This window comes from Phyllobates terribilis, unplaced genomic scaffold, assembly GCF_046119375.1.
Source record: "Phyllobates terribilis strain yellow unplaced genomic scaffold, ASM4611937v1 Scaffold_1__5_contigs__length_1240528914, whole genome shotgun sequence".
Classification (NCBI taxonomy): Eukaryota; Metazoa; Chordata; class Amphibia; order Anura; family Dendrobatidae; genus Phyllobates; species Phyllobates terribilis.
Genome location: NW_027362761.1, coordinates 10,071,228 through 10,086,905, shown reverse-complemented (window position 1 = coordinate 10,086,905; position 15,678 = coordinate 10,071,228). Strand labels below are relative to the sequence as shown.

At 44.4% G+C, this 15,678-nt stretch overlaps 1 protein-coding gene and 1 long non-coding RNA gene across 8 annotated transcripts in view; one reads left to right on the top strand and one right to left on the bottom strand.

Moving 5' to 3' along the window:
- Positions 1 to 15,678, top strand: part of LOC141167642 (uncharacterized) — an 85,821-nt gene that overhangs the window by 29,825 nt on the left and 40,318 nt on the right. The window contains exon 2 of one of the 2 annotated variants that reach the window (XR_012251486.1): positions 660 to 797. The exons of the other annotated variant lie outside the window; for it this stretch is intronic. This is a non-coding gene — a long non-coding RNA (uncharacterized lncRNA). The remainder of the gene's footprint in view (positions 1 to 659; positions 798 to 15,678) is intronic. 2 annotated transcript variants of the gene reach the window in all.
- Positions 1 to 15,678, bottom strand: part of LOC141167232 (uncharacterized) — a 632,749-nt gene that overhangs the window by 587,348 nt on the left and 29,723 nt on the right. The gene's annotated exons all lie outside the window — the stretch shown is intronic.

Sequence of the window (15,678 nt, the reverse complement as noted above, 5' to 3'; positions counted from 1 at the left end):
ACTATTTTCAACAGATATATTTGTGTCTGAACAATCAGGAGACACTATAATTTATTTTTTACGGCAAAAAATGCCAAAAGCAGGATAATAGAGATTTTTTACCGTGGAACAGCAAAACCACAGTTATAATTTACTGGTGTATACCAGACTATTTTCAACAGATATATTTGTGTCTGAACAGTCAGTAGACACTATTATTTATTTTTTACGGCAAAAAATGCCAAAAGCAGGATAATAGAGATTTTTTACCGTGGAACAGCAAAACCGCACTTATAATTTCCTGGTGTATACCAGACTATTTTCAACAGATATATTTGTGTCTGAACAATCAGGAGACACTATTATTTATTTTTTACGGCCTAAAATTGCGAAAAGCAGGATAATTCAGAGATTTGACCCGTGGAACTGCAAAACCACACTTGTATTTCTCGGGCCTACACCAGACTATTTTCAACAGATATATTTGTGTCTGAACAATCAGGAGACACTATTATTTATTTTTTACGGCAAAAAAATGCCAAAAGCAGGATAATAGAGATTTTTTACCGTGGAACAGCAAAATCACAGTTATAATTTATTGGTGTATACCAGACTTTTTTAAATATATATATATTTGCGGCTGAACAGTGAGCGACACACTCAAACTGGTTTTTTTTTAGATACAAAAGGCACAGAACTGGATAATACAGAGATTTCACCCGTGGAACTGCAAAACCACACTTCTGTTTCTGTGGCCTATACCAGACTCTTTTCAACCTTGACTTCTCCAAAGCGTTTGATACCGTGCCACACAAAAGGTTGGTATATAAAATGAGAATGCTTGGTCTGGGGGATAATGTGTGCAAGTGGGTAAATAGCTGGCTGAGTGATAGAAAGCAGAGGGTGGTTATCAATGGAGTAAGCTCAGGGTGTGTCAGGGTTACTAGCGGGGTGCCTCAAGGGTCTGTCTTGGGCCCTATATTATTTAATATATTTATTAATGATCTAGTGGAAGGGTTGCATAGTAAAATAGCAATATTTGCAGATGATACTAAACTTTGTAAAGTAGTTAATACAGATGAGGATAGGCCACAGCTACAGGAGGATTTAGATAAATTGGGGAGTTGGGCCAAAAAATGGCAAATGGGGTTCAATGCCGATAAATGTAAGGTCATGCACATGGGAAACAAAAACAGCAGTCACCCATACATATTATATGGGAAACCGTTGGGGAAATCTGACATGGAGAAGGACCTGGGCGTCTTGGTTAATAGCAAATTAAATTGGAGTGCCCAGTGTCAGGCAGCAGCTGCGAAGGCAAATAGAGTCATGGCATGCATCAGAAGAGGAATAGGGGCATATGATGAGAACATTGTTCTTCCTCTGTATAAAGCGCTGGTAAGGCCGCACTTAGAATATTGTGCACAGTTCTGGGCTCCGGTGCTCAGGAAAGACATATTGGAGCTAGAGAGGGTACAAAGGAGGGCGACTAAGGTAATAAAGGGAATGGAGGGACTAGAATACCCAGAGAGGTTGTCAAAATTAGGCCTATTTACGTTGGAAAAGAGAAGGCTTAGGGGAGACCTCATAAACATGTATAAATACATCAGCGGGCAGTACAGAGATCTCTCCCATGACCTGTTTATACCAAGGATGGTGACAAAGACGGGGGGGCACACTATGCGTCTGGAGGAAAGGAGGTTCCTGCACCAGCATAGAAGGGGATTCTTTACGGTCAGAGCCGTGAGACTCTGGAACTCTCTGGGAGAGAAAGTGGTGATGTCCAACTCACTTAATGAGTTCAAGAGAGGCCTGGACGCCTTTCTTGAGAACAATAAAATTACATCTTATGCTTAGTGATAGTTAATTAATCCAGGGATTTAATCTGACTGCCAGATTGGTGTCGGGAAGTGAATTTTTCCTCAATGATGTAAATTGGCCTATACCGCATGTTTTTTTTTTTGCCTTCCCCTGGATCAACGCTGCGGAATAGCTGCAGTGCACAAGAAATAGGCTGAACTGGATGGACACTTGTCTTTTTTCGGCCTTATAAACTATGTAACTATGTAACAGATATATTTGTATCTGAAATATCAGAGACACACCTTTTTTTTGGGGGGGGGGGACACCAATAGGTTAATAAGACGGGTATTTGTACAGTGTGAAGGAGGGAAAAAAAAGAGGATTTAGATGAAAAAAAAGGATTTTTCCTGGCCCCAGAGACCTAGAGCTAAGTCAAGCAATTTCAGAAACAGGAGCACACAGGACTGTAATGCAGCGTTTTCTGGTATAACCCCACTGCGTCTCCTATACAGCCTGCCTGTCTGCCTGATATCTGGGATGGATATTAGTCCTGAGAAAGACTGTTTGTTTGATCTGGCAGCCTTTACAGACCCTACACTAACTATTTCGCAGGATATATCTCTCCCTAGCTCAGCCGCGCTGTCCCTACACTGTCTAATCCGGAGCGACTGTGTCCAAGATGGCGGCGCCCGGTTTTAAATACTTGAGGTGACACTGTGCGGCCAGCCAATCACTGTAATGCCCACAAACAACATGGCTGCGGCATTACAGTGACTGGCTGGCAATCCCTGCATGTTCATTGGCTCTGTAAAGAGTGCCAAACATGCAGGGCGGAGACCCGAGCTCCCGCCCAAGTAACCCGGAAATGCTCGGTGCTCGCCGAACATCCCGAGTAGCGTGATGCTCGGGCGAGTACCGAGCAGTGTCGAGCATGCTCGCTCAACACTACTAAAGAAGTTACTTTCTGTCACAGATCCCAGGATATTATTGTTCCTTCATTTTTAAATGGAATGGACATGCACGGGAATTGAGGGAGAACAGTGCATGTCACAGGGCCCTGTGACGTGCAGGGGAGGGGGGAATATGCTAACTAAACACATAGGTGGGGATTTCGGGGATTACTAAGAAGATAGGCGGGGATCACTTGGTGTCCAGGGGACGCCAATAATGTGCAAAACCGAGTTGATAAAAACACATTTCTCTGCAATCAAACCTCTACTATGGACCATACAGGTAAGTATAGAATTACTTTTCTATAACCTGCATGCCCATAGTAGAGGTCTGATATCTCCCAGGGGGTGACAGATTCCCTTTAAAGAAATTCCATAACTTAGATGTTAGTAGGGCAGTTCTCCAGTATATTGAAATTACTAAATGTTGGAGAATTGATAAAATTTTGTCAAATATTTTGGTAAAAATAAAGTGAAAAAGACATTTTTTTCCCTAAACTTATAAAACTCATAATAAACCAATTCCAGGAAATTGAAAAGCCCAATCTACTGCATCAGTTTGCTTCATGGGCTAAGAGGGCCTCTGCTTCTTTAGACCAGTTTTGCAGAGCTGCTTCTTGGAGAAATTGACATACTTTTATGAGTAAGCATAACTGACTTGATGTTTTCCAGAGGATATGGCATTTAATAGGAAAGTACTAAAGGCTATAATTCCACCCTAAAAGTTTTGTCAGTAATTCTCAGGTGTGTTCCTATGACGAAAACTAGGAAAATAAGGCATTAGACTTACCAATGAATCCAGTTTACTGAAAGTCTCTATGACTTCTCAATTTAGCTCCTGATATTGTGGCACCCCAGGGGTCCGGTTGCCACAGTGGCATTGCCTCCCTCACAAGAGGTGATGCCATGCCTGGAAGCAAGCAGGGGTTCCCTAGTCAGGTATACTAACATGCAACACTTTCCTGGCTCCAGACCAGCAAAGGGAGCTCCTCCCCTTGGCAACTGGGATCTGGAGGCGGGGTTAGTTAGACTTAGTGTGAGGAGTTGAAGTGAGGACGTTGACGAGAGAGGAGCTGGGGAGTGGAGCTGCGCGGCAGTTCACCCCAGAAGGAACCAACACAGAGGACCCGGACACCGGAGTCCGAGGCTGTGGGGCACTGAAGGCCCAGCAGCAGAAACCGGAGGGCAGGAGACTGCAGGTCTCCTGGCCCCATCAGATGCCCAGAGGCTCAGCAGCACCGCAGGGCCAAGCACCGCCACGTGGGAGCGACGCATCAGCAAGGCCCGAGCTGCCTGCCATACGGGTGAGCACAAAGACGTTGCACTCAGGGACGAGGGCCACCGCACAGCTACAAGCAGCAGGGCCAAAGAGATTAGTGGAAAAGGAAGGCCTCCAACTTCACCTGGTGAGGTGGATTCCTTACTTGCTTTCAGGCTGCCCGGACTTCCACTTATAGCAAGTACCCTAGTCCCGGTTTGCCTAATCACCGCCAGTAAAGATAAGAGGAAACCGCCATTAAGTTGTGGACTGATTATTGCTGCGCCATCAACCCCTGTACTACAACGCCCAGCATCACCTATAACATCTACACTGCCCTGGAGCTAAGCTCTACCTGTGGAGAGCCACACAAGCTTTGCTGCACTAACATCAGCTCCAGAGGCCCTGCTCCGCAGCGGCGGCTCCCCTTAGCCGCATACCACAGGTGGTGTCACGAACTTTGTACATAAAAACTATAAAGTCCCCTTTTTACTGACGGTCCTGGGTCACGGACTGGGTCACCGCCACTGTGACATCTCCCCTAGCAGCGACCGGCCTGGCACCGAGTACCCCACGGCCCAGGGGACGCGTCAATATCAAGGACCAGGTCATGTATGCTATGAAGTTTCTGGAGAATCTCACCTTTAAAATGAGCCCTGAATCATTGCAATCCACTCTGAGATACAGCCTGTTAAAATGCCTCCTCACTACCCTTCTCCCGATTTCAGTTAGTATGAAGGAGGAGAGAGGGCCTGATGGGAGCTGACATGCTGTAGAGACAGGAGAGAGTTGAAGTGTGATTTCTTCCTGTGAAACACTAGGTTTTATGTATCATATTTGCAAAGTTAAAATAAAAATGTTCAGAAATAAAAACATGTAAAAAAAAAAAAAGTAAAGAGCCCTCTTTGAAGTCTTTTATTTTTGAAACACACATATGCAGCTCTAACCTAGCTTTAACCTGGTATCTTGGACTAGGTTGTAACTACAGTGGTGATCCAGGGTGACATATAGCCATTAGTAGCCAGGATGTATCTCATATGTCCTTGGCTACTCAGTTGCTACTCTACAAGGGCATTTTACAATTCCCCCTTCTGATTAATAGGCTCTGCCACGGCATTGTTCCAGCTCAAGGTACATATGACGTTGTGCCAGGCTCACTAATCAGAAAAGAGGCTGGGGATGCCAACAGGTAGGAGGAGGATCACAGGTCTCTAGTCTGGCAATAACAGACAACAAACATGGTCACTGGACCAGGGTCCTGCAGATCATTTTGGTCATCTCAATTGCACATGATCACTGCAACAAAGTTAGCAATGACCAGCAAGGACTGCTGTATTGGTGCTGTTGGGTCAGGAAGATAATTCACAGGTATTTCATAAGATATTTATATCATTCCTTTCTGTCTGAAAAAAATGAAATCAAAGAGAAACCCACTAAAGGGGTTTTGTACTACTGGGACAACCTCTTCTCAATCAATATGCTTTCCCCATATAAAATAATAACACCTATACTCACCTCTGGTGGCAGTGTCGTTCTTGTGACGTTGGCAGCTGGTCTCCCAGGGGTCGTGTGACATTATGTCACGTGAGCCCTGTAGCCAATCAATGGCCTTCTTCCTTCCTTCGGGCTAAATTGACATCTGGAAGAAGTGAAAGCTCCGGGTGTCAGTTCTGTTTTAAGTAAGTGAGAAGCTAGAGGCCACTGACTGGCTGCAGGGCTCAAGTGACAATGTCACGCAACCCCTGAGAGACCAGGTGCCAACATCACAGGAGCGGCACTGAGTATAGGTCTTATTATTTTATATGGGGAAATCATATTGATTGAGAAGAGGTCGTCCCAGTAGTGGAAAACACCTTTAAATTAATAGTATACTTGACAATTTTCCCAATATGTACAGGGGAGTCCCAGTGAAAGATCTCGGTGCCTAGGACAGCACTAACTATAAATACAGCCCAGCCTGCAGAGAATAATATAATAACTGACAACCAGCAGGGCTTCATGAAAGCTTGTCTAACCAACATGGTGGTTGGTCATGCATTTGATACTGTACCACACAACAGCCTTATACTGAAGCTCCAGAAGCAGAGTCTAGGGGAGACTATATGCAGATGGGTAAACAACTGGTTAAAATACAGAAAATAAAGTCATTGTAAATAGTACATTCTCTAAATGGGATATAGTCAGCAGTGGGGTGCTGCAGGGATCTGTGCTAGGACTGATTCTTTTTAACCTCTTTATTAATGACCTTGGTGATGGGATTGAGAGTAGTGTGTCAGTTTCTGCTTATGACACAAAACTATGTAGGATAATAAAAACTGAGCTTACAGTACAATATTACAGAATGATCTAGATACTTATTTTCATGGACAAATATATAGCAGATGAGAATTAATGTTGATAAATGTAGAGTAATCCTATTGCTGCAAATACATTAAATTGTAGTATATTCAGGACTAAAGAAGAGGAGAAGGACTTGGGTATTTTGGTTACCAGTAAGCTGAGCAGCAGTATTCAATGTCAAGCAGTGTAAGAGGGTGGACATGGAGTCCTGTCACCCTTAAGAAGACGTCAAGGTAAGATGTTAAAGGTTAATTTTTGTGTGTGATTATATTTCTGCTTATGTTATAAAGAAAAGTATTTCATCTCTATGGCCGGTGTGTGTCAGGTTCCTGCAGGGTTAAACTGCAAGGCCATCCCCAAGGACTTGAGGACAGTGGCCCTATAGGGGAACCAGTGGGAAGATTGTAGGGATATAGTACTTAGTGAGTGTTGAGTAGGCTGTGTATTGGAGACAAGGTGAAGGAGGAAGACAGGTTCATCGGGTGTAGAACTACGAGACCTAGCATAGGAAGAAGCTAGTTATAGAAGCAGCAGGATATTACTGGCACATGGGGACCCCTGCAGAAAGGAAAGCGTATAAATCAGGAAAACGTACAGTCCAACAGAAAAGGTAGCACCCTGCTGTGATAATAAACATTGAGCATAGTCTCAACGAGCGCCCCCTGGAACTGATATAGGCAAAGTCTCTGGGTACTGGGATAATAGCGTCACTCGTGGACCCGTATGACCCTGCCCATGAGAAAATCAAGGCAATTCCAACCACTCCCCATGCCCACTGAAGTACCTGTTGCCGGGAACAAAATGCAAACTGTAACTCTGAAAATGGAGCCAGTGTAATGGTTGGAAGATGGAGAAGGAGTATGTGTAACCTCTTACCCCCTGTTCACCAGTTTGGCTGAGTACAAAATGTTTATACGGACAGGTCTGGCTTATTGATCGAAAAAGGAGCACATTTGGAAACGACGGTGGAAGCAACAGTACTAGGTACAATGTCGCACACACCACAAGCACCAAAACCACTCAATTTCATGTAACTGGCCCAGTGTGGAGAGTGCTGCTTACGTAAATAACTACCGCTGGGGGTCAGTTTACAGCAACAGCTGCAAAAGCAAACAAGATTTTAGGATGTGTAAAAATAGCAATGTATTGTTACCTCTCTATAAGTCACTTGTAATGCCACATCTAGAATATGGGATCCAGTTTTGGGATCCACATTTTAAAAATGATATTGGGAAGCTAGTCAGTTCAAAGGCGGACAACTAGCTTATTACAAGGGATGGAAGGCCTTTCATGATGAGAGGATGAAAAAGTTGAGCTTGTTTAGCTTAGAAAAACGACGCCTCAGAGGGGATCTTATTTACATGTATAAATTATGTGTGTGGTCAGTACAAAGGACTAGCATATGGCTTATTCCTTCCATAGACCATACTAAGGACCAGGGGGCACTCAATAGGGGTGGAAGAAAGGTGATTCCGTCAGCTAAATAGAAAAGGTTTCTTTACAGTTAGCGCAGTCGGACTGTGGAATGCCCTACCATAAGAGGTAGCAATGGCAGATACTATAACAGCTTTTAAAAAGGGGCTGGATGATTTTCTCCCAACAAATGGCATTGTGAATTAAAATAATCTAGCAAGAGAGAATGTATAACTGGCGGTAAAAAATATGAAGTTGATGGACCTATGTCTTTTTTTCAACCTATATAACGATGTTACAAATCTTACTCCAATCAAGTATTTGAGCATGATTTGTGGAGTAAGGCACAACACAGCTCATCAAGAATTAGACAAGCTGGGACGTCACGACCGCATTCTGTCCACCGTCCAACACGTCCACCTTGAACTGTCCTCCCACCTCTCCTCCTGCTCCCTCTTTGACTGCTTACAATCTGGCTTCCAACCGCATCACTCCACTGAAACTGCCCTTATACTTAATAGAACGGACATTCAGCGTCTCCCACTCACACACCACCTCCTCATCTCACCCCTATCTGTCGGTGTCCCTCAAGGTTCAGTTCTAGGGCCCCTGTTCTTCTCCATTTACAACTTTGGCCTGGGATAGCTCAGAGAGTTTCACGGCTTTCAGTATCACCTCTATGCTGATGACACACAGATCTACCTCTCTAGACCTGATATCAACTCCTTACTAACCAAAATCCCACAATGTCTGTTTGCTATATCTTCTCTGACAGATTTCTAAAACTTAACATGGGTAAAACTGAATTCATCATCTTTCCCCCACCTCACTCAACCCCCCCACCTGACCTATCCATCAAAGTTAATGACTGCTCACTCTCCCCAGTCCCACAAGCTTGCTGACTAGGGGTAACCCTGGACTCTGATCTCTCCTTCAAACCACATATCCAAACCCTCTCCACTTCCTGCCGACTACAACTCAAAAATATCTCCTGGATCCGCACATTCCTCAGCAAAGACTCTGCAAATACACTAGTGCATGCTCTCATCATCTCCCGCCTCGACTACCGAAACCTCCTGCTCTGTGGCCTCCCTTCTAACACTCTCGCACCCCTCCAATCTATCATAAACTCTGCTGCCCGACAAATCCACCTGTCCCCACGCTACTCCCCAGCCTCCCACCTCTGTCAATCCCTTCACTGGCTCCCCATTACCAAGAGACTCAAATTCAAGACCCTAAACATGGCATACAAAGCCATCCACAACCTGTCTCCTCCATACATCTGTGACCTAGTCTCCTGATACCTACCTGCACGCAATCTCCGATGCTCACAAGATCTCCTTCTCTACTCTCCTCTTATCTCCTCTTCCCACAATCGCATACTGGATTTCTCTCGCACATCTCCCAACTCTGGAACTCTCTACCCAAAAATATCAAACTCTCGCCTACCACGGAAACCTTCAAAAGGAACCTGAAGACCCATCTCTTCCAACAAACAGACAACCTGCAGTAACCACCGCTCCACCATACCGCTGCACTACCAGCTCTAGCCTGACCTACTGCATTCTCAACCATCCCTTGTAGATTGTGAGCACTCGCGGGCAGGGTCCTCTCTCCTCCTGTACCAGTCGACAACTCCTTTTGTTCAATATTATTGTAAGTGTATTTGCTATGTATACCCCTTTCATATGTAAAGAGCCATGGAATAAATGGTGCTATAATAATAAAATAATAATAATAATAATAATAATAATAATAAAGCTGTGGCTATATTGGCAGAGGTGGGCACAATAGAGTGAAAACTCCAAACAAAAGTTGCAGCATTTTTGTGCAACTTAGATATAATTAACTTGGAGTAAAATAAAAGCAATCCTTAGAGAAATAGGTACACATGTATTAAAAAGGGAATTTTTATCACTGCTGATCTGTATAAGCTCAGAAGATCTCTAAACCACAGGTGTGAATAACAGCCAGCCAGAACAAACAAAATGGTAACAAATGATTTGAGCATACAAGCTGCCTCATATATCACCAAAAGATAGTCCCTTTTGCTCCTCCCTTACACTGAGAACTACATACCACCCTCATTTAAAGAATACAAAAGCAGTCACTACTTTGAATTCATTTTTTTTCAAAGGTGCTCAATTTTGAGTGCATGTGATGCAGGATCGGTTCTAGATTTTCTATTGCCTGAGGTAAAGATTGAAACAGTGCCCCCTTCCCCCACAAGCTATAAAAAAATCCACACAAAAATAAAGTGTGGGGGGCATCATATTGTATGGGGACTACTGTGGTGACTATCCTACGGTGTTGGGCCTACTATGAGGGGCATCATACAGTGTAGGGACTACTGTTGGACCATCCTACAGTGTGGGTACTGCTGTGGGATCCATCATACAGTGTGGGGACTACTGTGGGAGCCATTATACAGTGTGGAGACTACTGTGGGGATCATCATAAAGTGTAGGGGGAATTATACTGTGTATATGAAGCTGCGAGGGACTTTACTCTGTGTTTAAGGGGAGCATTGGGGTCATTATACTTTTGTATAGGGCATTAAGGGCTGTAAGGTTGCAGCCGGACAGGTCGTGGACGGGAGTTATGTGTCCCCAAGGTGCCAATGCTTCGGTGATGTAGGACTCGGAAAAGCAGGCTCCAGCACACATAGTGCTGAGAGGTGATTAATGGGTCCGGATTATAGGACCGGGTTTTACGAGCAGCTGAAAGAGCTGGGGGGGGGATCAGCAGCTCACTTACCTCCAGTCCAGGTCTTGGAAGGCCTGATTTAAGACAGCTGCGCCTGTCTCATTGGGCTGTGTGTGGTGCAAGGTGAGCAGACCTTGCATGTGCTCCTTAGACGCAGCTGGAGGCAGAGAAAGGCACTTCGTTTAAACGGCCGAGGCCGTGCTGTATAGACTGGTTATTTTGAGTTTTGTTTTGTTATACCTTTTTGTGCCAGGAAGAGGCTGTTATATTTTGTTTTCCTGACTGGTTTATGGACCCTTAATAAACCACCAGTTTGTTTTTGAACCTGCGGACTGTATTCCTATGTGAACCTGTGTCTAACCAGAGCTGACTCCTCACAGGCCGTGAATATAGTGGCTTTTGGTGCATTACACTGTGTGAGGACAACTATTGGGGCAGTCATATAGTGTGAGGGTTTAAACTATTTATAAGGTGCATTGGAGGCATTATACTGTGTATAGGTGGCTTTGAGGACCATTGTGCTGGGAATAGGGGAGCTGTGGGCTCATCATACTGTCTATAGGGGAGCTGTCAGCCTATCATAATATGTATAGGGGAGCTGTTGGCCTATCATACTGTATATAAGTGAGCTGTGGGCCTATAATACTGTGGAAAGGAGAGCTGTAGGGACATTATGCTGTGTATAGGGGAGCTGTGGGCTCATGATACTGTGTATAGGAGAGCTGTGGGCCCATCATACTGTGTATAGGGGAGCTGTAGGGACATTATACTGTGTATATGGGAGCTGTTGGTTCATTATACTGTGCATAGTGGTTCTGTGTGCCCATCATACAATGTATATGGGTGCTGTGGGCCAATCATACTGTCTATAGAGAAGCAGTGGGCCCATCTTATATAGGGGAGCTATTGTCCCATCATAAGGTATATAGGGGAGCAGAGGCCCATAATACTGTTTATAGGAGATTTGTTGGGACATCATACTCTGTATATAGAGAACTGTGGGGGCATTATACTGTGTATAGGTGAGCTGTGGGGACATTATACTGTGTATAAAGGAGATGTTAGGACATTATACTGTGTATAGGGGAGTTATGTGCCCATCATACTGTATATAGGGGAAGTCTGTCCCCATCATACTGTTTATATGGAAGCTGAAGTCCAATCATACTCTGGATAAGGGAGCTGAGGGGACACTGTACTGTGTATAAGGCAGCTGTTGGGACATCATACCGTGTTTAGGGGAGCCCTTGGCCCATCATACTGTATATAAGGGGTTGTGGGCCCATCATACTGTGTAAAGGGGAGGTGTGGGGGCATTATACTGTACATAGGACAGCTGTAGGGATATCATACTATGTATAAGGGAGTGGTGAGGGCATTATACTGTGTATAGGGAAGCTGTAGGGACACTATACTGTGTATAGGGTAGCTGTGCAGATATCGTACTGTGTATAGGGGAGCTGTGTGCCCATCATACTGTGCATAGGGGAGCGGCACAGCCATCATACTATGGGTAAGGGACTGTGGGGACAATGTACTGTCTATAAGGCAGCTGTAGGGGTGTCATAATGTATAAAGGAGAACTGTGGGCCCTTCATACTGTGTATATAGAAGCTGTTGAGACGTTATACTGTGTATAGGCAGCTGTAGGGACCCCATACTGTGTGAAGGAGAGCTGTGGGTCCTTCATACTGTGTATAGTGCAGCTGTGGGCTCATCATACTGTGTATATGGGAGCTGTGGGCTTATCATTCTGTGTATAGGGGAGCTGTGGACCCATCATACTCTGTTTAGGGGATCTGTGGGTTGGGTCCATCATACTGTGTGTAGGGGAACTGTGGTGATATTGTATTGTTTATGGGAGCTGTTTGGATGTCATAGGTGTATAGAGGAGCTGTGTAGGCATTACACTGTGCATAGGAAGTTGTTGGGACATCATACAATGCATAGTGGAGCTGTGGGCCCATGATATGATACATATGAAGAAAAAAAATTCCAAATGTCGGCAAAGTCGATAAAATCTTCAAAATTTATTTCAAGACATGAGGTTAAAAATTCATGATGGTGGATGAGATAACGCTCAGATGCGTTTCAGGCACAAAATATTTAGATTGCGAGCGCCGATGGGGACAGTGCCAATATTGTCTGTGAAGCGCTGTGGAATTAATGGCGCTATATAAGTGAGTAAAAGACATAAATAAATAAAATGCCCTTGATCACTGAGTATTACAAACGAACACATGGCAGAATAGTTAAAACAAACATTAACCGATCATGAAACTACACATATTACACAGGTGTGCAATAATTGAAGAAGCATTAAGTGTAGCATATACAACAGTATTAAGTCATGTTTATATTTACCGTATTTTTCGGACCATAAGACGCACTTTTTTTTCCAAAATTTGGGAGAAAAATGGGGGGTGCGTCTTATGGTCCGAACGTTGCGTACCTGCGGTAGTGGTGGAGTGGGATCTCACTCTTTCAAGGTGGCGGTGGCGGCAGCAAAGGAGGAGGAGGTGAGATGCTGCGGGTGTCTGGCTGGGGGCCAGCGCGGGTTGGACTGGATGCGGGCAGTGTCCGGCAGCGGGCCGGGGTGGTAAGTGGCGCAGGTTTCCGGTGTGCGTGGCCATATTCCTGAAGCTGTGATCCAAAGGGAAATGGCCGCCCGAGCCGGCGCATGTGCTGACTTGTAGCTTGGATGGCCATTTTCCAGTAGACCACAGCTTCAGAAAGATGGCCGCGCACACCAGAAACCTGCGTCGCTCACCGGCCCGGCCCGCAGCCAGACATTACCCGCTTCTAGTCCAGCCCGCATCCAGTCCAACCCGCGCGGCCCCCAGCCAGACACCTGCAGCATCTCACCACCTCCTCCAACTTTGCTGCTGCTGCTGCCGCCACCACCACCACTGGTCCCGGTCCCCAGGCAGGCATCAGCGGCCCGCAGCCAGACCCCGGTCCCGGCCCTCAGGCAGGCAGGCCCCATCGGCAAACACTGGTCCCGGCCCCCAGTCATGCACCGAGCCTCAGCCAGGCCCCCAGCCATGCACTGGGCCTCAGCCAGGCCCCGGCCCCCAGCCACCTTTTCTGCTGCAGCTGCCAGGTTCCTGAGGGAGGGAACGGAGGGCCCTGCAATCCTGCTCCACCGCAACTCCCCACTGCTGGAGCACCGGATTCCTGAAGGACCCTGCCTCCTGTGACCCTCGCTCCACCGCTCCCCATGTAAGATACTGTACCTATTAAGACTATAAGACGGACCCCCATCTTATAAAAATAAATATTTTTTCTATATTCCACCCCAAAATTTGGGGTGCGTCTTATGGTCCGGTGTGTCTTATAGTCCTAAAAATACGGTAAGTAGTACAGAATATGATAATGGTAATATACAATGCATCATTAAAGCTAATACATATATTACCATGAATATTATTTACAAGATTTGCAGTTCAGCACATACTATCATATAAAGATTAAGTACACAGTTCATAAAGAAGTTCCCTCAAGAAAAGGGTTATGTCAAAGAATTTGTAAAATGAAGTACATGTATGCTCTTATGACAGCTCACTGTGCCTTCACTGTCCTGCCTCCTATTTTACATAATGCATCTAGTAGTGCGGGGCTAGGTAAAATAGAAGGCAGGTAAGTGAAGGCACAGTGACCTGTCATAAGAGCATACAGATGAATCTGTAAGCAGAGCACCAGATAGAGCGCCCCTCACAGGCCGCCCCAAAGCACGAGCATATCATTATCTCCAAACTGAAAGTAAAGATTACACAAGAACCACAAGACGGATTTTATCAGCCCAGGTATCATGTTAATCAGTGTAATGTCGCCCACCTGACAGTGTATGAAGTTTACTGAGCACAATCCTGTTGACAGGTGCGCTTTAATGTTTTTTTGTGGGAACATTCTTATCATACACTAAATCCTGTCGTTATAAGTTATTCACTTTATTGAGTGAGTTAAGAATATTACATTCGTTTTAACCCCTTTTCCTCAGCCTTTCTTTGGTTACCTACTTTTTTTTTGGCCTTAATAAATTCCCCATACGGGATGGAGTTTATCGTGTGGGTGCGATGACAGCTGTCAGCTTGTAATGTTGTGTTGCCAATAACGGCTTTACGATGCATTCTTTATGTTATATTCCCTGAATCTAAATTGCCCTCCAGTTCAAGATCTGAGAAATCTATTTCTCTACTAGGTCCAGAAAAAGTGAAAGACAGATTCATTTAATTGGTATTAATGTATTGCATGAAACTAAGGATAAGGGACATATCTCCTCTCCAGATAATCAAGATATCATCTACATACCTTCCATACCATAGTAAATTCTCATTAAAGGGATTAGATTCTGTAAAAATAAATTGTTTTTCCCACCAAGATACGTAAAGTATTACCAGCAAGGGAGAGAACCGTAAGCCTATCAGCACTTCCCTCACCTGGAAAAAATATTCAGAGTTAAACATAAAAAAATTATGCTGGAATAAATATTGTATAGCCATTATAATAGTTTCCTTCAATTCTGCACTGTAAGCACTGTAGCTATTGAGATGGTGAGTGATAGCTGTTGTGACCAAATGATGAAGTATAAAGAATATAGATTAACTATATCGCATATAAAAAAACAAGATTGATTGCACCATACAATTTTTTCCGAAATTTTGATGACTGTATCACTGTCACTTTAGAAAGCCCGAGGTTCTAGTTATCAATAGTTGGAGATGTTGGTCCACCCAATTGCCGAGCCCTTCGTTCAGTGACCCTATTCCCAAAATAATAGGACGTAATGGGGGCGGGAATATAGGCTTATGCGTCTTGGGTAACCCATGAAATATGGACATAATGGGGGTTCTGTTAATCAAAAATCTTTTAATATTGGCATCAAACACTCCCATTGTCTCTCCCTCTTCTTGGATAGAAAGCTACCCTTCTATAGGTTGCATTATAATCAATAATATCATACACAAGCTGTTCATATAGAAAGGCATCACATACCACTATACATCCTGCTTTTTCTGATTTTTTTATAACCAGATTAGAGTTCTTTCTTAGATCTTGGATCGATGTGCTTTTTAAATAGGTTAGATTGTGTCTTCTCTTTCTGTCTTGAATCGCTCATCGAAAGAGACCTCAAGAATATGCCACAGCAAGGGTAGCTTTCGATCCAACCAATTCATGCCTATCAGCTTTAACACAATTGATAGAAGAGGGAGAGCTAATAGGAGTGTT